The sequence below is a fragment of the Dipteris shenzhenensis genome, chromosome 17 (genome assembly GCF_047967505.1).
Source record: "Dipteris shenzhenensis isolate YYH24624 ecotype China chromosome 17, Dip_SZ_1.0, whole genome shotgun sequence".
Taxonomy (NCBI): domain Eukaryota; kingdom Viridiplantae; phylum Streptophyta; class Polypodiopsida; order Gleicheniales; family Dipteridaceae; genus Dipteris; species Dipteris shenzhenensis.
In genome coordinates, this window is record NC_141612.1 from 28,843,542 (window position 1) to 28,849,541 (window position 6,000).

Here is a 6,000-nt window from a genome sequence, read left to right on the forward strand (position 1 = left end):
GGAGGAGGTTGAGGGGAGGTTGAGGGGAGGTTGAGAGGAGGAGGAGGAGGCAGAGGAGGAGGAGGTTAAGAGGAGGTTGAGAGGAGGAGGAGGAGGCTAAGAGGAGGCTGAGAGGAGAAAGAGCTAGGAGGAAGGTAGGGAGTCAATGGGGATAGTTTGGGGGGGCTCTTGGCAAGTGTTTGGGGGGTTTGGGACACTTTTGGAAAATTTTGATTTTTTGGAGGGAAAAACACTCACGATTTTGGGGGCACATGGAGTGAGGAAGCAAGGTAGGGGGACATGAAAAAGTCAAGGTTACAATGTTACAAAGAGGGCTACAAAATCATGTTTCAGTAATGTTACAAAAGAGGTCTACAAAATGATATGTGCTACAAAATGGCAAAAGTGTCAAAGTTCAAAATGGAAAATCTACTAAAGTTTTGCACTACAAATGGCAAAAGTTCCAAAATACAAAAGGAAAAAATGTCTTATCCTATTACTACTACTACTGCTGCTACTGTTGCTGCTGCTGCTGCTACTGCTGCTACTACTACTACTACTACTACTCCTCTTCTGAAATCTCCTCATCCTCCTTGCCCTCCTCGTCTGTGGACTCTCTATGTAGGCCTAATCCTCGCCCTCCTCCAGGCTTGCAAGCCTCTCCTCTTCTGCTTGAGATCCAGTTTCCAAGTCTAGATCTGGGAATGAGCCGAAGTTGCCTCCCTAAGAATGAAACAAGTTAGAAAATAAGATAAGAGCATCGATTGTAAGACAACGATGATACTCAAATGACAACGATAAGGACTAGGGTATACTCACATGATGCCTGCAACCTTTTGCTAATCGATTTCATGTCCTTCTCAACCCATCTTCCTAAACCAAGGCTTAGCTCCAATGAGGCTCCAATCTTGGATGCCCTTTTGTACTTGTCGTCATTTGGAGGCCTACCATTATAGATTCCTATGGATCCAAATTCAAGGAGTTAGATATGAATGAAAAAATATTGGAATTATTGAAGGTATTAGATATGGAGTAGAAGCTAAATATATACTTACAACCCATATCTCGTTAGCTAGTCTACCACTGCTACCGAGGTGCAAAGCACCTATGGTCTCCAAGCATCTCCTTTTCAACTTCACTAATTCATGATCACATCTGGATTCTCATTAAACTACTTCCTTGTTTTCTTTCAATCTTTTGGGTCTGCCCACCTCTGCTTGTTCTTACTTAGCTTAGAAGATTCTCTCAACTCATATCTATGAGACCTTAGGAGCTCTCACATGCATGTAAATAGGTAATTTCACTCAAAATCATACTCGAGAGGATTTGGAAATTGTCACCTTAGGGCTTCTATGATGGCATCCTTAGCTCTCTAATCATGTTGCTTCCAAGGTTTCAAGATATCCTTGGGGAAATATGTTCTCATCAATCTCCTCATGTAGTTTATGACCTTCCTCCCTTGGTGATCCTCTATAACTTCATGCAGAGGGTTCATGAGGCAGAAGAGGTCCTTGAGAAAAATATAGTCCAAAGATGTATGGTGGAGGGAGAACTGGAGCTAGAGCACAAAGTGGGAGTAGTAGAGCTAGAGTGAAGGGTGGAGAAAGGGGTACCTGAGTGATGGGTAGCAGAGCGATGGGTGTGGGGGGTGATGTGGCCTGTGAGAGGGGTAGGCAAGGGACAAGACTAGAACATCATCTCATGAACATGGGGAGACTTGAATCGATGGGAGTGTGCAAACTCATCTACATCTCACGTGCCACCACAGTAGCCACAACCCTCCTACTCTTTTGGACCCATGATGCTGATGCCTAGTTGATGATCCCTTAGAAGAGGCAATAGGGAATGGTTGTCTAGTAGGAACAACTATCGATAGCCCCGATCTACCGCTAGGGGCTACAGGAGAGGGAAGAGTGGAGGTCCTCCAGGAGGAGAGAAGAGCAAGTATCTCTCTACCTCTGCGTTGCTCATGGATGCAACAAACTCATCAGGACTCTTGATGAAGCCATGTCATCTTAGCAAAGGAAATGCTCGAGGGGAGGAGTTGATTGAGTGGAATCAAAGTCTTTTGGATTGTAGAGTCCATGCTCTCTCCTCCTACGAGGAGTCCCATGATCACCAAGAGTCTAGTCTCCAGATATGCATCGTGATGACATGGCTAATTTAACGGGATTGGAAAAACACAAACAATAGAATAAACACAACACAAATCCAAATAAGAAGTAGAAAAAACAATAAATACTTAAATGCGGAAGATAAATAACATGAACAAATAAATACTTTAGAGAGGGATGATAGAAAATTGGAATCAAAGAAATGAGGAATGGAAAGAGAGGACAGGTGGAATGACAGAAAAGGTGGAAAACCAAAAAGATGAAAATGTGAAAAAATGAAAAGACCAAAATGCTAAAAAGCAAAAAAGCAAAAAGACAGAAACACAAAAAAGTGGGAAAAATGGAAACGTGGAAAGAGGGAAATGCAGAAACATGAAAATAAGAAGAGAGGAATAAGAGGAAGAGAGGACAGAAAGAGAGCCGACAGAGAGCAAAAGAGGAGAGGAAGAGAGCTAAAAGGAGAGACATAAGAAGAGAGGAATAAGACAAAATAAATAAACATGGAAGATAAAAATAAGAAGAGAGGAATAAGAGGAATAAGAGAGGAAGAGAGAAAGAAAGAAAGAAAAGGAAGAAGGAAGAAAGAAGGATAAAAGAGGAGAGGGAAAGAGGAGAATAAGAGAAGAGGAGGAGGAGAAAGAAGACAGAAAACAAGAAAGAAAGGGGAGAGGAAGAATAAAAGAGGAGTTGAGACAAAGAGAGGAAACAAGAGGAATAAGAAAAGAGAAAGAGAGCCGAGAGAGAGGAAAAGGGAGGAGAAGGGAATAAGAAGAGAGGAATAAGTAGGAAGAAAAGGAAGAAGAGAGGAATAAAAAAGAGGAGAAAAGAGGTAGAGAAGAGAATAGAGGACGAATGATAAGGAAGAAAAGAGCAGGATAAGGAAGCAAAGAGGAGGGAAAGAGAGGAAAAGAGTGGAGAAAAAGAGAGAAAGAGAGGAGAGAAGGAGAGCCAAAAGAGAGGAAAAGAGGAGAAAGAGGGAAAGAGAAGAGGGAAAGAGGGAAAGAGAAGAGGGAAGAAGGAAGAAAGAAGGAGAAAACAGGAGGAGAAGAGAATAAAACCAGGAGAAGAGGAATAAGAAGGGAGGAAGAAGAAAAGAAAGAAGAGGAAGAAGAAAAGAAAGAAGAGGAAGAAGAAGAGGAATAAGAAGAGAGAAGAAGAGGAATAAGAAGAGGAGAGTGAGAAAGAAAGAGATAAAGAGGAGAGAAAGAGAGAAAGAGAGGAGGGAGAGGGAGTCGAGAGAGAAGGAAAGAGGAGAAAAGACAAGAGGAAAAGAGGAGAAATGAGAAGAAGAGAAGGAGGAGAAAGAAGACAGAAAATAAGAAAAAGAAAGAGGAGAGAAAGAAGAATAAAAGAGGAGTAGAGGAAGAGAGGAGAGAAAGAGAGGAAAGAAGCAGCAATGTTTGCACATGGGACCAGTGTAGTTGCAGATATTGATATTTGGCATAAACGCATTGGTCATGTTAATGTACAATGACTTAAATCAATGCAGGCCCAAAATATTGTTGCAGGATTGCCTAAATTCAAGGTTGTAGAAATGCATAAGATATGTGAAGCATGTCAATTTGGAAAACAGGCAAGGAAACCATTTCCTAGACATGTTCAAGAAAGTAAGAAGCCATTGGAATTAATCACTCTGATGTGTGGACTACTAAAGTTGCATCTATTGGAGGTTGTCATTATTTTGTCACTTTTATTGATGACTACAGCAGAAAAGTTTGGGTGTTTTTTATGAAAAAGAAAAGTGAAGTGTTTGGGCATTTCAAAGCTTTTAAAGCTATGGTTGAAAAAGAAATAGGCGTGCAAATAAAATGCCTAAGGTCAGATGGAGGGGGAGAGTACCTCTCAAATGAGTTTGCAAGGTTCCTGCAAGAGCATGGCATAAAGCAGCAATATTCATGCAGTCATACCCCACAGCAAAATAGAGAAAGGAAAAAAAGGCATATTGGAGAGGTATCTCGGGCCATCCTAAATGAAAAAGACCTACCAAATTATTATTGGGCTGAAGAAGTTGCTACAGCAGTTTACATAATGAACAGGACTCCCACTGCAGCAATACATGGCATGACGCCAGAGGAGATGTATACTGATAGGAAACCAGATATTTCTCATTTGAAAATTTTTAGTTGCATTGCCTATGTTCATGTGCCAGATGAGTTGAGGTCCAAGTTGGATCCAAAAGCTGAGAAGTGCATCTTTATTGGTTATTCTACAGTAGAAGTTCTCTGAATACTTCATTGCATTAAGAGAGCATAGCCTTCAGTATCATATATGTTGATGATCTGATCAGGCTTGTATTGGATTAAGGGTGTACCAACCCTTACAAAATGTTGCAAATAGTTTGAATTTTAGTAGATGGCAACAACATCCGATAGTGTTCCGACTTCAGGGGTAACAATCAAAAAAAGACATAGTTCCAAAAATGATGTGGTGGCCACTACTGGCTATTAGGGATAGTTATAACTATCAAAATTATCCACTATTTACTATTGTAACTCCTCTTTACTATAGGTCTACTGACCCTCCTTGGTTGAGATCCACATGGGTGGAGAGGTCATCCTCAACACTAGCACACTCGGTGGTAAGATTTTTTGCAAAAAAGTGGAGGACTCGAACCCTTCACTGGAAATAATCCATCATATGGACCTTGATGGTGTGGTTTGAGTTCAGATCTATTACTACTCCCTTAGCAGCAATTGGTTCTACTTCATCTGTATCTTCCCTATAGGTTTCATTTAGTTCAAGTTCCTCCTCAAGTGTTGCTTGTGCCTCTTCAAAATCTGCACTGGGGCTAAGGCGTGCTGGTTGGGGGTAGTTATGATCTCTATATCTTGATATTTTGCATCGTTGAAAGTGGCATGCTTTGCAGACAACTATGTGTACTGGCTCTATTGTGTTGCAGCTGGCTCCTTAGGCTCTATTTTCAATCCAAAAAATTAAGTCTCAACATCCCATTGGTATCTGTCTCTCTTTTGCACCCTGTGCTATAGCTCTGAGCATTTCCAATTCCTGTGCCATGATCTCATATGCATAAGTAGCAGATGCAAAGGCCTCATAAGGTCTGTGTGCAATAACAAACAAGTGTTTTTTAATATTGGACCATAGGTCCTGAGATGTCTTGCCAGCTGTGTCTTCATATCCGTGAGATTGGAGGAGTTGAAAAAGCACCCATCAACTTCCTCTGCCATTTCTTTGAGTTGTTAATGATCAACTCCTTCTAAGGCATTTTTTCATTCCTTCAGTATAAGATTCTCAATTTTCAAGTCAGTGTGGGATGCACCCATTCAATCCAGTTGCAGAAAAAATTATGCCTTCATTTCTTCCAACCAAGTTGTCACAGTTGGTAGCATTGTGTTTAGACTCTGACCTGGGCAGTGAGTTTGGAGACTTGCTTCTCCTGTATAGCTCTATACTGGGCATATTCCCTCTTGATTTCCTCTAGCTCCAATTGTGTGGCATGGAGTCTTTTTTGCATGTTGGTCTACTTAAGCATGTGTTCATGTCCGGCCTTCTTATCCTCTGTTAATTCTTACACTTACTGCTTCAGCAGAGGGCAACTGTATTTTTCTCTATTGATCAACATTGTCTGCAAAAATTGGAGTGCATGTTCTGGCTGCATGCTGGCATGTATTCTTTTTAGTCAAACTGTTCAGATTTTGTTTTGGGGATGCCTGTAAGTTTGTCATGTTGTGGATAGGGGAGAATGCTTCAAAGGAGCTTTTGGAAGGCATTGTAAGCAGTATGCTAGCAATGTTATCTTCTGGTTTGCTCCAGGCCTCTCGCTTTTGAAGCACAGATTTTGATCGAGGATTTAACTTGATCTTCTTGGAAGATTTGGGCTCTGCAGGTTTGGCTAGTAGCTCTTCTCCTGCTAGGGGCATATCCCACAGATGTTCTGCCCATACACAGC